The 22708-nt window shown below is 33.3% G+C and overlaps 1 protein-coding gene across 5 annotated transcripts in view; it reads left to right on the top strand.

The window, feature by feature from the left end:
- LOC123710702 (IQ motif and SEC7 domain-containing protein 2) overlaps positions 1 to 22708 on the top strand; it is a 144078-nt gene that overhangs the window by 68496 nt on the left and 52874 nt on the right. The window contains exon 1 of one of the 5 annotated variants that reach the window (XM_045662800.1): positions 18812 to 18914. The exons of 3 other annotated variants lie outside the window; for them this stretch is intronic. The gene's annotated coding sequence lies outside the window, so the exon portion shown is untranslated. Of the gene's footprint in view, positions 1 to 18811; positions 18980 to 22708 lie in introns of those variants that run through there. One more of the 5 variants, XM_045662799.1, reaches the window with a different exon arrangement.

Raw genomic sequence — 22708 nt, 5'->3', positions numbered from 1 at the left:
AAGCCGTTTCGATTTTACATTCCTGTTAAAGTCCAGCTAAAGTTCATTATGTTTGTGGAAACTTTCACTGCAATCAACTGAAAGCTCGCAAAGTTCTGGACCTCATTACTACTGCATTCATACTTTGAAATTTTCTACTTTTCTCTTGATGAAGATTGTAAGATGGCGTTTAAACGGGACTAGCAATATAAATAGGAGATCTTTGTGGCTATACTAAATGCTACTTAATTTAATCTTACGGACTCATTTTTGATTCAAACTTACTGGAGATATTTTATATGGGTGTACGTACGTGTATTTCGAATAATATTGAAAGTATGAATTTCATACGATAGGAATACTAATGGTCCATAGAGGTGTCTAGATAGCTCTAGGTATGCGTGACGTTCCAATATAAAAGTAAAAGATTATATTTTTGGATGTAAACTAATCGTATAGAAAAAGTTTGTGTAAACTTACCAGGGAACATGTTATGTCAGTTTTCTCAGTACTTGGTACAGACTAATAAAATAATAGTAACGATGAAACCATTTCTATGTGTGTAGTGCCTCAATATTGATTTGGAATCGCTATTTTCGTGGTATGAACAACACCGCAGGCTAAACCCTAATAATACTCTGCATTTGAAAGCTCGAGGATTTAAATCCCTTTTATGCTCCCATGGATTTTTATATCGATGTGTGTTTAAAATATATTCTTGCTTCATAGGAAAACAGTCCCTTATTTTTCCCAGAAGTTATTAACATATTTTTGTACGCACTCTGTTGGCGTTATTACAATTTCTTAACTTTGTAATGGTGTCTTTGGTTTTAAACAATTTAACACCACTATTAAATATTTAATATTAGAAGTAACACTTTAACATGACACGGTTTTTTTAAAAGTAAGTTAATAATCGCTTCAAAGATAATTTATTTTTCAAAGAATAACATTCACTTAGTGAATATGATAATGAATTAAATGTCTATTAAATTAATTAATTAATTGATGACAGAAACATGGTTATGACTAGATTGATCCAACGGTAGTCCAGGCTATCTACACTGGGGTCCCAATACCATCCGAATCACCTCGACGTCCGTCGTTCCACAACTGAGCGTTTCTTACGGCAGTGTTTGTCGTGCAACACCACTATGTGGGACCAGATGCCTACTGAAGTATTTCCGAACCAATTAAGGTCCTTCAAGGGAGAGCGTACCGATTCCTAAAAGACCGGCAACTCACTTGCGAGTATTTTGGCAATGTCCATGGGCGGCGATATCACTCAACATTAGTTGAGACTTTATTTCGTAATCCAAAAATAATATATAAAACAATTCCACTAAAAATATAGCCAAAGATAGAATAAAAAAAAAATCAATGGCGCTACAACCTTTTTAGGTCTGGGCCTCAGATTTCTGTATCTGTTTCATGATCGTTTGTTAATCGAATAGGCAAGTAGGTGATCAGCCTTCTGTGCCTGATGCACGCCGTCGACTTTTTGGGTCTAAGGCAAGCCGGTTTCCTCACGATGTTTTCCTTTTCCGTTCGAGCTAATGTTAAATGCGCGCATAGAAAGAAAATCCATGCACAGCCACTGATCGAACCTACGACCTTAGGGATGGGAGTCGGACACTGAAGCCACTAGGCCAACACTGCTCCTTAGATAGAATACTCTATGTTTAAAAAAGGTAGAAAAGGAAAAAATCAATAAAATGATTCAATACATTCAACTGAGTAGTAATTAATTTGGCTGTGTTGTGTGATGGTGTAAAAGTGAGGTTTGTACGACGTTGTTACGTACATTGTACGTGTGGGTTGGTACGCTCATTTAAAGTGTATTTAAACTTGTAACAAATGTTTTTAAAATTCTAATTTATACAAACACTTGCCCATTAATACGTACCTGCCTTATGAATTATATAAATATTTTCTTTTAATATCTCCCAAGTCTATCAGACAATTGTATGTTATTTCATACAATGGACGTCACTTTCTAAAATTATGTTTTCGTTTTGCGAACGCATCATAAGTGATTTGCATAGTAAAAGTGCTATTAACGTATGAAAGAGAAATTATATTCGTTCGTTGCACTTAGGAACCCATTATGTTGTTACATATTTTTTATTTTATAACAGGGGCAAACGGCAGGAGGGTTGACGAGGTATCTTATGTTAAGTGGTACCGCCGCCACATTGCCAGAAGGTTCGCAACTGCGATGGCGACATTTTAAGAATTGGTGGTGGTGTTTTCTTCATGGACCTAAGTCGAATTGGTTCGGAAATAGTTTAGTGGGCAGCAGCCACATTGTGGTGGGGGGGGGGGGGGGGCAAAAATTACCAGTTGTGGAACACGGATGTCGAGGTGATACGGATGGTATTTTGTGCTCTGCCTCGACGTCCGCTGATGAAACTCAGCTGCAGATATTACAACAACTCCTCTGAACATTCTCCGTGGTAAATGCGGTAGAAGATGCCGACAGACCACATCACTACGAAACGCCAAGGGATCAAGGCGGAGAAAGATCTGATCTCCTACTTGACTATAAGGAAAATAATACAGAGTAAAATTAATGCCTCTACCGTAGCCTTGCATCTTAAAAACTGATTATAATTAAAGTGCCGGCACAGAACCCAGGACCATCGCCGCTACGGATGGCGCTGGGCTGTTGGTTTGATATAGACAAAAATATAATTAGTGAAAATCTGTGAAGAGGATAATAATTTACTTAGTTACTAAAAATACAAGTTATGCAATTCTCTCAATGGGATATTCTCTCGGTAGAATAAAGTTATGAAATGTACATTTCCTAGAAAATTTTCAACCATTTTTAAACTTCAGTGTAACCTAGTTTCATATTTCTGATCGACAAATCCTTACGGAAATATAAGCAGATGTTTTCAATTGCTGAAAGCTCATTTGAGCTTAAAAGCCTGAACTATAGAATATTTACTACAATAGTATATTTGCTATTATGTTTCTGTTTGAGACAGTCCATAATAATGAATTAACAATTTTTACCATAATGTATGTAGTTTAAACATGTTGAAACTCAAATTTTACCCAATTTGGGTTATACTATATCACTAAATATACAAAATATATTCAATTTAATATGACATAAAATATTCTTCTTCAGTCGCGCTCTTCATATCTGAAGGTCGTGTTACCGGCGCCGCAAATATTCCTCAATTCCCCCCTGGCAAGCCTCTACGTCCGGGTGATGGTAAAACTTGTAAGGGATTTTAATGGGTCGATCCAATGAGTACGTGATCAGCCTTGAGGTCTCGTGGCCTCCACTCCGCTATCCGCGTTAAGTTTCTCAAAATTTTCTAGCCTCCAACATTACCTCTCTAGAGCATCTATTTTTCTCATTCCAGATGTCCGTAATGTTTTGGTTTTCGCGCCATAAACTAAAGAATAATACTTTGGATAGAATAGAATAATAATTTATAGTCCAAAGTATCTTCGTTAGATAAACTGCCTCAAAGATATGTGAACACTGAACACATTGTAGGCGTTGAAAATTTAATAACGCCACATGCGTTTAGTCTATTGACGTCATAGACAAAATATATTCACGAACTATCAATCATAATAAGATAAAAAGGGTTCTTTTGTGCTTAGAATGAAATTCTAGTTATTAAACTTAAAGGTAACTGACGAGCAGAGCAGTGTTGGCCTAATGGCTTCAGCGTGCGACTCTCATACCTGAGGTCATAGGTTCAATCCCCGGTTGTGTACCAATGGATTTCTTTCTAAGTATGCATTTAACATTCGCTTTAAAAGTGATGGAAAACATCGTGAGGATGCCGGCTTGCCTTAGACCCAAAAAGTCGACGGCATGTGTCAGGGACAGAAGGCTGATCACCTGCTTGCCTATTAGGTTTACAAATGGTCATGAACAGATACACATATCTGAGGCCCAACCCTAAAAAGGTTGTAACGCCATTGATTTTTTTTAAATAACCAGCAGTTACCCGAAATATTAAGAAGCTTTAGATTGCAACTGGAATATTTCTGCAATAAAATTTGAGTCACTCATTGCAATACGAGCGTAGGTGAGGCGAAACGACGGGCCTCTCCTCTCCTATGAATATATAGGAATAGAATAAAAAATATATGTGTATATATATTAGGAAACTTAAAATAAATTAAAGTATATTATAATTAAAAAAAAACTTGATTACAATTCAGTAAATTTATGTAACTAAGATAATTGCGATGATGCTTCTTGCTTATAGTTAATATTTGAAATATTTTTTAGTTTACGAAAGTCGGACGTAATATTGCAGGATCACAACAAAGAATTAAACGTTAACAGGAAGCGAATGGAGAAAGAAAGCCTTGAACAGAGATATTTGGATGAGGGCTTTACCCGTTAAGGTGTTCCGTTCAATGGTAGTGAAGGAAGTTATGGTATTAAGATAACAAGTAAAAAATTGCATATAATAAATCTTTATAATTATTATTATTATATACAGCAGAACTAATAACGATACAGTGATGGATCTATTCATTAACATTTTGCGAATCCCCAGGCCTGTTGGGTGACGTGATTTGACCTTGTAATGAGGTCACGGAGCCACTTTCCGTTTCACACGACTGTTTACAAACATAGACCGATGTCTTGCGGCGATTCTGGATATTAGGAAATTACCCAACCGGAAGTTGATCCTAATTTATTTAATTGGCAATTTATATAGTGACATATCTAAATAATTTTAAACTGATTTTAGATTGATAAGCCAAAACAATCAATTTATTGATCAAGGGCAGGACTCACCTGTTGTTAAGTGATACCGCACCGCCGCCCATGGACACTCTCAATGCCGGAGGGCTCGCTAGTGCGTTGCCGGCCGGTTATTTGGTTTATTATTAGGATATAAATCAGTATATATAAAACTATGCACAATTATATGCTTTATTTCATAGAAAACTGGTTTAAAATGGAATTTACACTCTCAATCCAGAGTCAAATGTCAAAGCTCATGTCGATGCACCGAAAGTTCCGGTCCGGCGTCAAACTAACTTTAGCGTTGAAACTACAGTTTACTATTTCGAATAAATTCTCGTCCGAAATTCAGTTGCAGGTATTAAAAGAATAATTTTTCGAATATTTAATGTATTAATATAAAATATAAACGTATATGTATATATAAACGACTCGTGTTAACAAGTACTTTGTGTGTGTGTCTTTAGGAGTTATAATTGCGTTATATTCTAATAAAGCAGTGTTGGTTTAGTTCCCTCATCCCTGAGGTCGTATGTGCGATCCATGGCTGTGCACCAATATACGTTCTTTCTATGTGCCCATTTGACATTTGTTCGAACAAGAAGGAAATATCGTGAGCAACCGCCTTAGTCCCAAAAAAAGGCGAAGGCGCATGTCAGGCACAGGCTTATCAATTGCCTATAGAATCAGATGCAGAAATCTGAGGCCTAGACCTAAAAAAGTAGCGCCCCTGATATATATATTCTAATATACCATTCAACACAAAGTAAATCTTTCAAAAAAATATTCAGCGTGATTCGTAAAGATTACATAGTTGATGGCGTATCCTCAACTTAAATACTTGTGACCATGACATGCTGAGAGCAATGATATTTTAGTAATTACCTAAGTCTACATTGACCTATTGCATTATCATTGCAAGTTAATTTGTGTGTTAGATTCAATGGTAAAGAAACTACAAATTACCACATTTAACAATATCGTTGTACATACAAAAACGTATGTCAGGCGTGAAATTTTATAATATATAAAGATTCGATAGTATTTTATATACTATTAAGCGTATGCCTATTGGAAACGCTTATGATTTAAACTTGAAATAATTGTAGAACGAAAAAACAAGAGTAGAAAAAATTGTGTATGTTGTGGAAAGGTATGCACTAACCAAAATAAAAGCAGGATTTTCATCCTGTCAAACCACTGATTGGCCGGCTATAGGCAGTTGATGTTGAGCTGTTATACATTTATATACTTCTCAAACACGATAATGAGAAATAACCCTTTTTTGACATCCGTAGTTGCCATGCATTTGCGCCACTTTGCCCAAAACAAGACCCCAAAATGACGTAGGACCCTGTGGACCCAGAGTGGCGGAGAGTTTATTGCCAGTTCTTCTCTTCCGTTCTATGCCCTTGATTTGAGAACTGGCAGTAAATGTAAAATTAGAAGCATTTCATGTATATTTCTTTTTTATTGACGTTCATAAGTGTACATTGTGTTACCTATATGAATAAATGTTTTTTACTTTTGACTTTGACTTTGGCTTTCAACTCTTATCATTGTTTTAGAGTAAGAATGTGTTGATTTAAGTTAAAGTCACTATCTTGTCTTTCAGTTATTCATTGAATTTACTTGATAAAACTAAAGTGGCCCACGCTGTGTAAACTGAGTTGGCCTAAAAGCAGTTATTCGGAGAATTCCTTTGAGGGTCTCATAGTTTATACAAGATGTTGAAACTTCTATATTAATAATTAACGTTTCTTGTGTTTTGTTTAATTATAACGTGACCTCTCTCGACGAGATGATGTTTGAAAATTGTTACGAGATAATTTTAATAAAATCATTTCACTTTTTCAAGAATTCATTTACAAACTTGGTCTGACAGAGATATTTATTCTCAAAATCTAAGTTAGTATAATTTCTGTTTAAGTTTACGCTGTGATGGAGAGACATATTTATATTTATGTAAAATAAATCAATAGCGCTACAACCTTTTTAGGTCTGGGCCTCAGATTTCTTTATCTGTTTCATAATCATCTGTTAATCGAATAGGCAAGTTTTGGGTCTAAGGCAAGCCGGTTTCCTCACGATGTTTTCCTTCACCGTTCGAGCTAATGTTTAATGCGCACATGGAAAGAAAATCCATTGGTTCACACACGGGGATCGAACCTACGACCTCAGGGATGAGAGTCGCACGCTGAAGCCACTAGGCCAACACTGCTCTTTTATATTTATGTATCAATGGAAAATATCGTCAAAAACTTAATTTTAATAGCGTAATTTAAAGGGGCGTAAAGTTCTTGACATATATCATTTAACGAGAGAAAAACATTTTCTTTCATATAATAATAAAAAAAGCCCGATTAATAAAATACTGCTTAGATTTTGTACATATCCAAGTCCTACAGTTATACAACAAGATATAAATAAAAATTGAACCATATCTACCTTACCGTCGAATGGAATCCGTTTATGGTTATCCTCCAGCGTTTCCAACTGATTCTGTCTATCGCTGTCTTTCTCCATTCGCTTCCTGCTACCGCTTCTTTCGTACATATAGTTGACTCAGAAAGAATGTTAGTCCTTAGTTCGATTCCAACCCCAAATTAAATATTAAATAAAACGTAGAACTTGTCTGCCTGCTTACCATCACGGGACTGCTCTTCTACAATGCCCATGGGAATACTTAAATCTCATTTGCATACATAAAAGTCATGTTGTAGTTGATACTATATAATTGGGCCATTGAGAGTTCTCTCGTAACCACGCAAAAAAATATGTTACGTAAGCTCATGCCCTTACGAGCTTTTGTCAGTGTAAAGCTTTTGGATTGTAAAAAGGCTTTATTTTTAACTTCAAAAATAGAGCGTTTGTGATATAGTGGCAACTTGTCTGTGGTCATAAAAACATAATTACTATTTGGCCCATTGAGAGTTCTCTCGTAACCACGGAAAAAAATATGTTACGTAAGCTCATGCCCTTACGAGCTTTTGTCAGTGTAAAGCTTTAGGATTGTGAAACGGCTTCATTTGTAACTTTAAAACATAGAGTGTTTGTATATATATAGCACTATAATTAGTGACAACTAGTCTGTGTGTAATACATAATTACTTTATTTTTATGTACATTGCTACAAAATTAAGTTTTCCCTCAGTATGCAGTCCTACCAGTTAGGTGCAGTAGTATAGTTCCAAGGGCATAGCTATATTTTTACCGGCATCAGGACGTCACGACCCCATAGCCCACTGGTGAAATAGCCTGTGACAAGGTTATATCAACAGTGCAAGCTAACCCCCTTCCTAGTGGGAGTACCATGCTGTTGCTTTCGACCTTCAGCCAGTACCACTGTCACACATAAAACCGACGTAGATTCATCTTATTGTACTCGTGTTTCGTTCGGTGAGTGAGACTCCCGGAGCCCATCAATCACCTGTAACCTCTGGCTTAGCGTAGGCTGCGATGACCATCCGCGATTCTACTCGTCCCTGTATAGGTCCCATGGCGGAAATGCCGAAACTGACTGACTCATTGAACACCAAATGGCTTCAGATTCCTTCTTCGTAAAGGTACCGTCTGCCGAAATCGTGATACTTGGCGCCTACCATCCGACAGGCTCGGCTCTGATACCACTGATCACGCTGGTGGGTCTTTTCATAACTTGAACCTGACACAAATGGTTCCCGCAATTATGTGAATAGGATATGGTTTAGACATGTTTATTTAGAAGAATTTAGTCAATAATAAAAAAGAATGTTACAACCTTTGTGTTTGACCTAAAATAAACATTTATTGATATACCGACTAGGAACAAAAATATTTTCATTGTAAACAGTTTTGAAACTGTAAATAGGTTGATTGAAATCTTTCAGCAGAACAACTACCTTGCTCAATAAATTGTGTACTGGTACACGTTTAGTTTTATTAATAGGATGCTAGTTTATGTTAACGTATTTTATAACTGGGGTAAAAGATACATTAGGTTGGGAGGGTAATTATAATAATATATAATAAATAAAATAAAAATAAATTATTATTTATCGCAATTTATGTACCAATAATTCATATTTTATAAATAATGATCTCAATTAATCTGTAATGGTTATTCACTATTGACACTCTCCATTTTAACTGGAGATTTTATAATACGAGAGGGTTGATATATTAAATAATTGAATGAAAAGTAACCCATACTTTAAACCCGTATCGTAGGCAGATGTATATGCTATAACCAGTTAAATTATTAGATTACGCAAAGGAGTCGAAAGAAATGGTGGAAGTCATAACGGTTCTAGTATAAAATTCACATAATGTTCTTCGCTAGTTCGGTGTTAAGAAAAAAACTATAGTTTAAGCAATTAATAGTTCCGCCATACGAAAGGAAGTAGACGCTTTCTATTGTTCTAAATCGTTTTGACTAAATATTATTTGTATATATATGGTAGCTTATAAGCGATTTTATTCAAAAGTCTTTATCGTACTTTTTACAGATAATTTATAAAATTTTAATCTGTCACAAATAAATAATAAATACCCATAAACTGTTTACGTTATTAAACTTAGATTATTATTTTAATTAGCTATATATTATTACATTCATTAAGTTGTTACAGTCACTTTTATTAAACACTCGTAAGATATTATGATTTATGGTTATTTGATTTATGACAAACAAGCGAGACCATAACAGAAAGCTGAAGCATCGAGCCAAGATTATAGGTATTAAAAACCTTATTACCTAGAGTCTAGCAAATTTCTGAAACACGATGAGAAAACAAAGAATAAATAATATATAATACGAACAACGAGAGGCGTTGAGTTTAATAAAACTAATTATCGTTAAAAGGATCAAAATTGAACATTTAAGTACATCAAAGTCTTCGCTATGAAAGAGTGTTAATGAAGTTAATTACAAGAAAAACTGCGCTAAGAGATTATTATCTGCTTAATCTAGTTGCTGCTATTTTCGCGTTGTTATTTTTCTCGTAGCTTCCGTTGAATAACTAAAATTATATATTCTGTTTCGAAGGACCAATATATAAAGAACTCATAAGTGAGTAAGAACATTATTTGAATCTCATGAACTTTGGCAATTTAGGATAACGTGTACTTAAAGAATTATTAAGCCTAGTCAGAACAAATTCACTATATATTTAAAATAATATTAGGTCCTTACATATGAAATTGGCGTTTTGTATGGGAGGAACAAAAAGTCGAATATTTTTAAATATAATATATTTAATTAATCAAAGTATGAACCATTGTTTTCTATGCACTTTTGAGATGGCTCATAGGTAGTTCATTGATCCCTTTACTAAAAAAAACCAGTCGGACGGGAATCAATAAAATCTGTGAAGGCGATTTGGACTGCCCCATCAGAGTTAAATTTTTTCCCTTGCAAGAAGGTGTCCAAATTTAGAAAAAAATGGTAATCTGTTGGAGCAAGGTCCGGGGAGTACGGAGGATGTCTTAGAGATTCCAATTGAAGCTCTTCTAATTTGGTAGCCGTCTGTTGTGCAGTGTGTGGTCTAGCGTTGTCGTGAAGTAGCAGTGGCGTGCGAGTGCGTAGCGATTGACCAGCCTAGGCTGTTTAGCCGCTAGCTTTTCCATCATGGTTTGCAATTGCTGATAATAAACATCAGCCGTAATTGTCTGGCCAGATTTGAGAAAACTGCAATGAACAATACCGGCACTAGTCCACCAAACGCTTACAAGTAACTTTTTTGGGGTTAATTTTTGCTTGGGGCAGGATTTGGCTGGCTGGCCAGGATCCAACCATTCGCTGAGCGCTTCCGATTATCGTAAAGAATCCATTTTTATCACAGATAATGATTCGGTTTAAAATACCTTCATTATTGTGCCGGTTCAGTAATGTAACGCAGCAGTCGACGCGCGTTTGCCGGTTTGATTCAGTCAATTCGTGAGGTACCCACATTTAAAGCTTTTGAATCTTTCCAATTTGCTTCAAGTGAATTAAAACAGTTTTATCACTAACACCGCAGCCTGCAGCTAACTCGGACGTGGTTTGCAATGGATCCGCTTCCACAATAGCCTTCAATACTTCATTATCAACTTGGGTCTCAGGCCGTCCACGGGGCTTGTTCTGCATGTCGAAATTTCCAGAACGAAAACGTTGGAACCAAAAACGAACTGTGTTTTCTTTTGCAACATGACCGCCATACACATCATTCACCCTTCGAGTCGTTTCCGCAGCACTAGTGCCACGGCGGACCTCGTACTCGTAAATAATGCGATACTTTAAGTTTTCCATTTTGTAAAATGAGTGACGCAAACAGATAAAAACAAATGAATGACGGTCATCGAAGCACAAATACATGAGTAAATAGCTGTACAAATTTGAATTTGAAATTCCTAACCAAAGGGGAGGTATTTAAGGTCAAAGTGGCCAGTACGACAAAACGCCAATTTCATATGTAAGGACCTAATAGTATAGTTAAAAATTACAATGTTTTTTTTTTTATGTTTATATATAACATAAATCTTCTGTGCGTGTGATTTGTAGATTAGAATTAGATGTTTTGTATTAAATAAGTTTTAAAGATTTTATTTGTGAAATCTTAGGAAATTTATATCCTTCGATACATTAAAAATTTAACAACACAAGGGCTCTTGGATAGCAGTAAAGTTAATTTTATAGATAACTAAAGCTACAAATAGTTGCTTACGTTATTGCGTTGAATCATCCGGGATCCGCCCATTTCATCTAAAACACTCGATCGTTTCCGCCCTTTTATGTTCTCAGTTACAACATTTAATACGTAAATGACATTTATAGATATGTTATGTCTTACACTAAATATTAACTAATTTCCCAGTCTTAATGATCTTTATTTTTATCTTTCATAAAATTTTGTGTAAGTAGAAGGGCTTTTGTGAAACTTGTGCTGCCCTTTTTTAAAAAGTTAATTTTGTTTGAGATGTACATCTGCGAAGTAACAGAATGTGGTTGCAAGTTCAATGGTTTAAGGTATGGTAATTTAACTTGAATCATTTAAGTATTAAACTAATTTTTTGTGCTTTTTTAATGATTTTCTGTCTTTCTTATTGAGATTGAAGAGACGAACGCACTGTCAAGTACTTATTGCTTTTTTTTTTAGTAATTTTTCTTATTTTGTAGAACAGGGCGCAAACGGACGGGAGGCTCACCTGATGTTAAGTGATGCCGTCACCCATAGACACTCCAAATGCCTTTTGGCTCGCGAGTGTGTTGCCAACACAAAAAAAGTTTCTTAAAGATCTTTTATCTTATAAAACATGGATGAAATTCGTTACATGTAACAACATTAGCATACTAAATACTATATTTAGTGTATGGCTCTTTAAGATTAAAAATAAAAATATTTTAATTATAAAAAACTGAGTAAGAACAATTTTTACGGTTAGTTTTTTCTAATTTATATCAACAATAAAAACTTTACAAAGGTTAGCTTTATTTATAAAAATGTAATATTCAAAAGTTCTTACATCAGTAGAAAAGAAAAGTGACCAGCCAAATATTCTATTAAATAGATAATGTACTAGGTCAAATTGGTATTGATGTTGATAATTATAGTTAACTAAGATTTAAGTTGGCGCCTGGTAATAAGTATCGCAATACAGTGAGGAATGTAGTATGCTGCCAGTGTAAAAGGGACACTGCCACAGGGACCGGAGTTTTTAAATTTGTTTTAATTATATTTATTATTAATATGTAGTTTAAGAAAATTGTAAATACTGTATATTTGATTGTAATGATAACTAATAAATACTATTGGCATTATATATGTTCCACGAAGACACACGTAGTAATTCATGAGACAAAGTTGCACAATAATTTTGCATACTCCATTCGATATGACTCCAAATAAAGTGCAATCAGCCTTGTTTTGAACTTGGTTAACCTGGTTAAGCTGTGACCTCCACTGCATAACCAGATTATGTAATTTAATATTTTATTAATAAGAACCGCAGTGGTTTTAAACCATGGTTTCTACGGACCTGACAGATGCTGTCCTGCGTGATCTTTCAAGCGATTATTATACAAAGTATGAAAGTTCCGACTGCAGGGTCATCTCCCGGGTTGATTTGTGAATTTAAACCATTCAGGGCGCCACCCAAACGCATACAATCATTCAAAGCTGTCGGTCAATACGGACGTAAATATATACAATTTAATTAACCTATTTATATGTTCTATTTTCTGGGTGTACATGCGAATATGAGAAAAAGTCAATGATGAAAGTATTTAGGTCAATCAAGGTATGTATATGTGATTAGATCCAGAAAGGGTAACAATACATGGCTTCCATTAAAAAGCTCAATCCCTAACAGTTCTATGTATAACTTCTTTCGTTTTTTAAAACCGCTGGAAACAGATAGTCATCTCCAGGTGCTTCTTTGCTGACCAGGGGGTTTAGTCAAGATGACTTAACAGTAGTTTATACAAAGTTTCATACAAATTTTGTTTTCGACTTTCTACATACACTGCTGTTAAGGCATTATCTCTAAACCCCGTGGACGCTCAGACATGAGTTGCCGATTGAAGAGAAAGAGAACTTTAATTGTAGATTATTATCGATTTTTACGCCGATTTTTTTATGGAAGTATAAAACATCTATTTTCGGTTTAGTAAGAGTTCGTCGATAAAACAGACGCTTGTCCCATATTGGGTGTTCATTATTATTTGGGGAACAGGATCGCGCACGCGCCGATGTCTCTTCCAAATCTTGCCAAGTTTGAGGTAAATAATTTATACAATGCGACATACTTTCTCATTTGTTGTGTTAGGGGCAGAAATGTGTGACTTACGTGAAATTTTGCTAACGTTGTGTATATTTTCCTTTGCAATCAATACTATGCTGCTACATAGAAACATTTTATAAAGGTAATATGTTGCATATTTTGCAATTTTTTATAGTTGTAATAAAATAAACAGTGTCTTTGAAGTGAGATCTAAAATTTTATTTGCGTTTCGACGAAAGATTCGAAGTATTAATTTTCCGGAATTCGAATTAAATCAATGTTATATATAACCACTAAGCTTCAGAGACGGTATGTAATACGCTTATTATATTTTGTATAAAAAATCACGTTTAACCTAATTAACATTAAGAAACAACATCAATATACAATGTATTGCACCAATTTTATGCAACATTCTGCATTCATTCTGACCACGTCCACGTTGCATCGAGCTTTCGATCTATCTCTTTCATATTCTATAAGCGAAAAGGAGATGGATTATCGAAAGTTGTGAAATGGTCACCTGGTTACGATAACTGTTGTTGAATTGTAAAATATACAATTTGATAATGTAACGTATGATTAAAATTTATTATTGGTGGTATTTACTGGTATTGTTTATGGCATATAACTATATAACAGTACTTCCTCGCTGTATTGCGATACTTATTACCAGGCGCCAACTTAAATCTTAGTTAACTATAATTATTAACATCTAATTGGTAGACCTAGTACATTATCTATTCATAGAATACTTGGCTGGTCACTTTTCTTTTCTACTGCCGAAGAACTTTTGAATATTACAGTTTTAGTCCTATTAATAGTAATAGTAGTATAATTATTTTTGTTTAATAGTGGAAAATTTAAATAAACCTTAATAATAATATATAACGTTACGATGAAGTTGATGAAGTTAATTCTTAATGAAAAAAATGGTATGTGTAAAAACAATGGAGTGTAATTTTTTATGGTTACAAATAGGAACAGCTTTATTAAATTTCCAATGTATACATATATTCATGTATTACATACATGCGAAATTGTGACATGGCCGACCGCGATGGCGCCGGCCTATGCGTTTCCTACTAACCTACTTGTGGAAAGAAATCAACACATTTTGGTCTGTAGAATGAAAGTACTTTATAATAACTATAATTTAAATATTAAAAAAAAACTCTATGATAAAATAATAAACAATTTGGTAGCTTAGCGAAACAAGTGTTCGAGATGGCATACTTACCAATGGCGGTACAACCATGGAGGTGTGGATCTCAGATTTTATATTATCCGTGATTTCTCAGAGCCAAGTAGTGCTTAACCTTCTGTGCCTGACGCACGTCGTCGCGTTTTTGGATCTAAGGCATGCCGTCCATGCCAGGCATGCTGTACAGCCGTGGATCATACCTTTCGTAGGTCACACGTTGAAAAAAATATTAAAAATCAGTAAATCACTAGAGATTTGTTATCATTGAGCATGGTTTTGTCATGATCTAAATTACTGACAAGCGCTAATAACACAGTTTTTGTAATTGCATTTTTGAACTTAGTAAAAGTAAAAACCGAAACGAAGTACGTAGAACAGTAGAGGTTTTCTTTAAACGCCTTTTGGTAATCTTATTTCGAACAGCGAAACAATATAAGAACGTTTACAACAGCTTATTAAGTTATTGTTTCTTGTTTTCAAAGTTTAAGCGCTCTGAATACTTGTAAAAAATATCTGCAAGGTATGAAATAATACGTATTTGAGCTAATCTATTTTTAGCTTTATAATTAAGAACTAAGAATATTTGGAAAATCAACTTTTGACGGATGTTAAGAGAACAAACAAAAAAACTGCTCTTCATATTTTATTGATTAATGTCCTAACAGTGAAAAATTTAGTAATAGGAGACAATTATTTCTTTATACAATTACATAATGTTTATTTAGTGAACCTCTCTCGGTTTGATATCTAGGATAAATATTAATTCTGATGCACTGCTATGCAAATATTCTCGAGTGGCTCGTACGAACGAGCTCAAATTATACATTGGAATGTATTGTGTTGAATTAAATAAGATTAAACCGTTTTTGTGGTTCTCATTTTTAAACACGCGCAAAAATGTCAAACAATTTTGACATTAAAATGCTGATTTGTCTTTGAACTTTTCAACAGACTCTTAACCAATACACGATAAAAGTATTTAGCTATTATTAAGGCTGGCGACACTTGCGAGCCTTTCGATATTGCAGTTGATTATAGACGGTTAAACCTTGCATTGGGTAATTCTTCTACCCGTTCTCCTGTGTATGAAATATGTTGTTGATTTAATTTCTATTAAAGTAATTGTTTTGTGTTAAAAGATGTATCATGAACCAACAGTCACGGGTTATCTAATTATGTTAATTATTATAATTATTTATATTTTTGTATTTGGTTTCAGGTAAATATGAACAAGACATTACAAAGGTATGTAAGGACTGTAAAAATAATATACCTTAATGCGAATAAAATTACGATAAGAAAAGAGCGTACCAATTCTTAAAAGGCCGACAACGCACTCGCCAGCCCTTTGGAATTGAGAGCGTCCATAGGCGCCGGTCACATAACTTATAATTGAATAAAATAATGGACCACATGTATTCAGCGGTTGTCGTTTCAACTTTTTATATACATTCTTGGTTTAAATGCTTGCGTGAAAGCTTTAAACTGGAAAAAGGAAAAACATGTATTTTCTCGTTCAATTGAGAGCAATGAAGCCTTAAATTGTAGGCAATTACTTCCGTTGTTTAGAATTAAAGAATGCTTGATTTACAAGAGTTTTGTTCGAATGTAAAATTTGTATTTTTATCAAATTCTTTAATCATTTTAAAACCGTCAAACGTATACAAATAGACCTCTTTTGTTTTTATGTACGCGGAGAAAATGCTTTTAACTATTGGGTACATTTGACCTACCAACGTAAGATATACGGAATCGTTTCCACTAATCCTATAAGTGCGAGAAAGAAAATCTTAATCTTAGATAAGAGAAAGGTAAAAAAGTGACATTATTATGTTGAGTATTTAAGATTTATAATCCACTGATAATATGAAATAAAAATGCTGATACAAGATATTACTAAAAAATAAATAAATAATGAATCACTGGCGCTACCGTTTTAGAACGCCTAATGCAAGCCTGTTTCGTTACCATAATATCCATCAACGTTCACAAACTCCATTTGTGCATAACCGGCGATCGAACCTACGACCTCAGGGATGAGAGTCGCACGCTGAAGCCACTAGGCCAGTACAGCTCACAAGACATTACTACGTTTAGTAACACGAGAGAAAAGGACAGAAAATGCATTATCAAACGCTTATGTATGTACACACTACACATATTGGTAGTAAATATACAAAAATATATATATATATTTTAATATTGATGTTTATAGTTATTGATATCAATAAGTATTGATCTAATGTGAAAATGTTGACTAGGAAACTTAATTTAGTTTTGTAGAAGTCTCTTAAATAAAATAAAGTTTTAGTTATACCGTTTATATATGGCATCTATACTGTCACGCCACTACATAATACGACGAAACGCATGACAAAGTTTGCCTCCAACAAAATTAATAAGTGAGTTTCCTAACATACCAAAATCTTACACGACATTTACGACATACTCGTTGATGACATCAGGTTGGGCAAGTTGAAGGCCCAGTTGTTTCCCCACGCTTATAATTCAATTCGCATATCGTTGACCAATACAGCCTGAAAGGGAGTTGCGGAGGCTGCGCCGGCGGACCGGTTACAACGACCTTGTGCATTCACTTGATCTATACTGCTATTGGGAATCTCGTAAAGTATTTACGAAAGTGTAAATGAAATACAAAAACGTTTATACATAAAATGCTATATTTTAATTAAGTCGCTCGCTTTTATCCTTAAAATTTTATTTGTTATATGTTAAGAATGTTAAATTAAATTAAATATTTTATGGCCTTTATATTCAGTACTACGTATGTTTTTGTATTTATTGCATGAGATATGCCTAAAGAAATGAATAAATCTAAAAGCTAGTGTTAAAATTACATGACAAAGCTTCTCATTAATTCATGAGATTCTTAAGATCCACTTACTTACTAATTCATTAAATATTCATGAATTTTGATTTTCGCGGAGTAATGATTGATTAATGATTGAAACCAAACGATAACAAAATATTTGATTATGTGCTTATTGATAATTAATTATCATTATTATGACTGGATTATGTAATAGATTATTATACTTGTTTTTACTACTTCTATAGACTAGACTGGCTATTGAAAAGTAGGACTTTTTTTAATCAATATATAACTTACTCTAAACATGGTTCTTTAAGATTCTAATTTAATTGTTAATTACGAATATTGTATAGGTTTACTTATAGATACTAAAATAATATTCCAATACACATAATTAATAATTAGGGAAAAGATGAAGATAATGCCATTGACCTTCGTACTCGCCTTGATGTATTGTAGCAACAGGTGTTTTTGTATTTGTCAAGTGACGCAAAGCACGAACAGTTGGTTAGCGAGTAGTAAGGCTTCGCGGATTACAGGAAAGACCATATGGCAATATGTAGCTTCCGCTTTTCAAAATCTGGCGTTCTCCATTTTGATTATAGAAAACATTGAACGGTTTAAAATAAGAACAATATTTGAAATTGCAAAGTATCAAGCCAAGTAATTTAATATGTAATATTTTATTATTACTTTGTTGGAGGCTCAATCAACTTTCAGTTTTCATTAAGATATTCCGATACAAGAGAGCAAAGTACATATTACAAATGAATCTAAATCACTCAAGTACGAACAAATTGTTTGTCTTTTGAAGCACTTCCGTCATTGTTCTGATGATTGATTTTTCCTCCGACCTTCGAGATGTTTGCAACATAATTGTACATGTTTTATGATGTGTTTTATCGATATTTGGTCTGAAATAACCTTAAATATAGTTAAGTTGACGCACTAAAACGTAATATTATCTATTGTGTTGTTTGCTATGACAGAATTGTGGTTTTAAACAGAAATGTAATGAGAACTTAAATACTTGAAGCTGTAGACACACATCGGCATTAACCTTATAATATAATAAAAATACACCGGAGAAACTTAATGCTAATAGCGAACAGATTGTCAGTTTATAGTGTGAATAGCTGTTCTGAAATTTCAGTTTTCACCATCAATCAAGCGAAACGAAACTACCTGTCGAAGAAAGCACTTTCTATACTAAAGCAAAACAGCGCTGGATGATAATTTATTATCTTCCTGCGCGTGAGTGTCGCAGTTTACTAAGCGGCTTTTCGCTGTACGCGCATAAGTCAACAGTCGCTCACGGCCGTGCATGGAGGCCGCACGCGTTTTCCTATTTGTCGCGTTAAAAAAACTAATACGTAATCAGTGATTAAGTGAAGTGAACAGTGGCTAAACGCTTTGTGACCAAGGTTAATAGTGCAAATTTAATTTGGTGTTTGGAACCTTCGATATTGTGTTGTCACGGTTTTAATTGGTTTGCAAATTAATTGATTTTTAACTACATTGATAACGAAGTGTCGTTAGGTTCTAAATGTTTTTCTCGGTTTAGGGTTTGAATATTTGTGACTCATCGAAGGATTTGTTGTGTAGGTAGCTTAGGTTCTTCAAATATTATGCTCTATACAATTTACAGTAACTATTGGGTTTTAAGGTTATTATTGGTTCTATAGGAATAGAAACTTAGTCCTGTCGAGTTTCTTCTATACATATAACTGTCTTATAAACTAAATCGATAATTACTAAATTACTATTCACTTTTAAAAAATGTGCACATTTAGCTGCAAAATGCTGATTTTGCGTCATTTTTAACCTTAAGATAACTTATTTGATATCAGTATCAAGTGTTATTGTTTAAAATACAAACGTCTTATAACTATCGAATATATTTTTTGGGCTCAAGGCTTAAAAATTAAGCGGTTTCTGTTGCTCCTAAATGAGTTTGACAAATGAAATAACTTAAAATCAAATTATAGTTGTAACCTGGCGGCGAGTTGTTTATACATAATCAGAAATCAGATCAAATGACGCCATTTTTGTCTTATACACCCGTTAAACTAGGTCTCTGTGTTGTTTAAGCATTGTACAAAACAAAACACTTGTTATAACAGCCGTATACATCAGACTTGCCTATTCAGGAATTATAAGTAACATTTTTCTAATAACAGGCTTATATGATGTGCATAAATCTTTATTAGTAAGACTGATATTATTTGGCAGACACTTGTGTAGTAGTTTGTCAAAGTTAGACAGAGCTGCTGTATAGCTGATAAAAGCGAAAGTGACTGAGGTATATACATTTGTTCTTTAAGGTACTTTTATAACTTTCCTTTCCTTGTAAATATTATATAATCAGGTAACACTCAAGCATACTTTACTGAAACTTAAAATATGAGATAAGTTGGTCAATTCAAACTGGTTCAGACTATAATATTTAACCAATAAAACGGGATATTTAGCAGTTAACACATTTGTTACAATACATTACTTCCTGGACAATACATTTGATCATTAATTAGAGTACAGATAGAAGTTTGAAAACTAGGCTTTTATAATAGGGGCCGTTCAAGTATTACGTAAGCAGATTTACTGTAATCTATCCCCAATTGTCAGCTAAAAGTTAGCAAAGCTCTTAAAAATAAAAGTACATAAACGTATTAATTTCTTGTAGGAATCTTCGAAAATGCATGTTTTCAAACATAGACAATGTGTGTGTAATATGTGTAAAAAAGTAAATAATTATTGTTGTCGTAATAACCAAACAAACAAATCAAAGACACCTCCCTATAGTGTTTACGTAATACTTGAAAGGCCCCAAAGGCTGTTATTACCAGTATTTTTATTTACTTTACCATTGACACAGTTGTCTAAACCGAAGCAAATATGTCAATCTAATCCTATCTTCGTGATATGGGATTTTCCCACGCTTTATCGTAAATTTTTCTATTCTCAGCAAATCGGAGAAAGTTAGCCACTTATGTAAAGACTAATTATGACTATCTCTAGAATGTTAATTGCACCTTAAATCCGCATATAGGTATAATTATGATATAATCGTGAGTGAATACTATACGTGAGTGACATGTACTATATATTAGAAGAACAAAGAAAACAAGTAAATGAATTTTTGAGAATTGGAATTATATCCCGCATAAATTATACTAATAACTTTAGGTGGGCTGATTCATCTTTAATAAAAAAAAAATGTGTATGTACTTATTTACACACTTGCGTGTTGCGTTAGAAGTTATACTTATTTTATAACAAGCTAAAAATCTTTATAAAATTTAATTATACGTTTGTAGAAAAATCGACACTAACAATAGAATAAGGGTATTGAATACATTAAAAGTTTTATTATAGCACATTTTCTAGTTAAATAAAGTTTTTTTTACATAATTAAATTAATGGACATTTTTTATTTTAACTACTATGCTAACTTTAGGATGTCGATTTTTTGTCACTCTGTGTGCGCGCATCGTAAAAATTTACTCTCATAATTTTTCCCTAACGCGCCAAAAGAAGTATAACTTCAAATTACTTGATAAATATTTTACTTATTAATTTAATTACTTAAAATAAAGTATGTTAATTATTATATGACGTTTTTGAGAGATGACGTCATTTTTTTGATGACATAGTGAAAGCCAATATTTTGATTTTAGTTGTATTTCATAGCTTTATTAGGTGTAATTGCAAGTCGTTTATTCTTCAACTGCTTTGATAGTATATTGAAATATTTAGTCAATGTGAGCGATAAGTTGTAACTTATAAGTTCCGAAGGTTGTACCCACGCGGAAAATTCTTGAGTGGGAAGTTAAAATAATTATTTATTCCATGGAGACCATTTCGGCAAAGTTTAAGCTTTATTTATTTATATTAGAGACATAATAGTAATTCATTGATTCATGAATTACCATAAAATTATATTCATGTTATAATATCAATACAAGGATAATATAACAAGTGAAATGAAAAAATATTCAAAAAAGGAATTTGTTTGATTTCCTTTCATTTTTCTTCTATAGTACTTTGATTATGAGAAACCTCGGTCTTATAATTAAGGAAACTATTTTCTTTGAAATAGACACTGTTATGCTTCAGAGGTTTAACTTTTGAAGGCGCAAAAACAATGTTTTTCCTTACTTTATTCAAGTTTTTGTAACTTTTAATCTTTATGATTTGTAATTTGTAACTTTGTCTATTCTACGACTTCTTACGTATTGTATTATTTCTTCTGGAAGTTATTTAACATTTTCTTACTAATTAAAGTTCTTTGCAAAAATGTATTTTTATAGCAACTTTTTCCGATTCTCATAAACTTTTTTCAAATGATAATGAACTGTTGTAGTATATATATATTATATATATATATATATATATATATATATATATATATATATATATAATGTTTATCTAATTAAATATTAATTAACAAATATTATAATATTAATTATTTCACACACAATTATTATTTTTGTCAACAACAACAAAATAACAACTTGTAAAACTAAGTAATAAAAGCAAAACGAATTTAGTTCGATTTTTTAATTTAAATTCTGAAACTGACGTCATGCGAAGTATTTTTTTAAATAAAACTCCGTCAGCTGTGACGCGGATAAAATACAGTATATTACCTTACAAGATAAGTTACGCTTCGGTGGGTAGAGGCACATTGTTACCTAAATAACACGTTTTAAAAACTTTAGTTTCCATTCGATGTATATATAAAATAAACGTAGGGCAAATGGCGGCCTTATGGCTTTCGAACGAAGTCTTCCAGACAACTGTGTGGGAAAATTACTTAATGTAAGCTCAAGAAGTGCAAACAATGTAAACAGTGAAAAGGACAATAATAATAAAATGAAGCACGATAATTTGAGATCAATTAGTACAAAAATAAGTGATACGATGTAGATAGGTAATGCTTATACAGTGGAGATATAAAGAAAGGCAGAGATGGAGCTAAGCGGATAGGGATGAGTAGTGAATTCCATAGCCTCACTGCATCTTTAAGGATTATGTCTTAAAGGCTTTAATGTTTCTTACCAAACGAAACGAATGTTTTCACCGGTAAACAAAAATAGGAGTAATAGGCTCTTTGCATTAACCACTAAACAACACAGAGAATATTCTAATAACTTCAATTGAGGTGATGTATCAATAAGAATAAAAATGCGAAGTTTAGTAATTGTATGTTTTTTAA

The sequence above is a fragment of the Pieris brassicae genome, chromosome 6, assembly GCF_905147105.1.
Source record: "Pieris brassicae chromosome 6, ilPieBrab1.1, whole genome shotgun sequence".
Lineage (NCBI taxonomy): Eukaryota > Metazoa > Arthropoda > Insecta > Lepidoptera > Pieridae > Pieris > Pieris brassicae.
The sequence above is the reverse complement of the archived record's forward strand: the minus strand, read 5'-3'. Positions and strand labels throughout refer to the sequence as shown.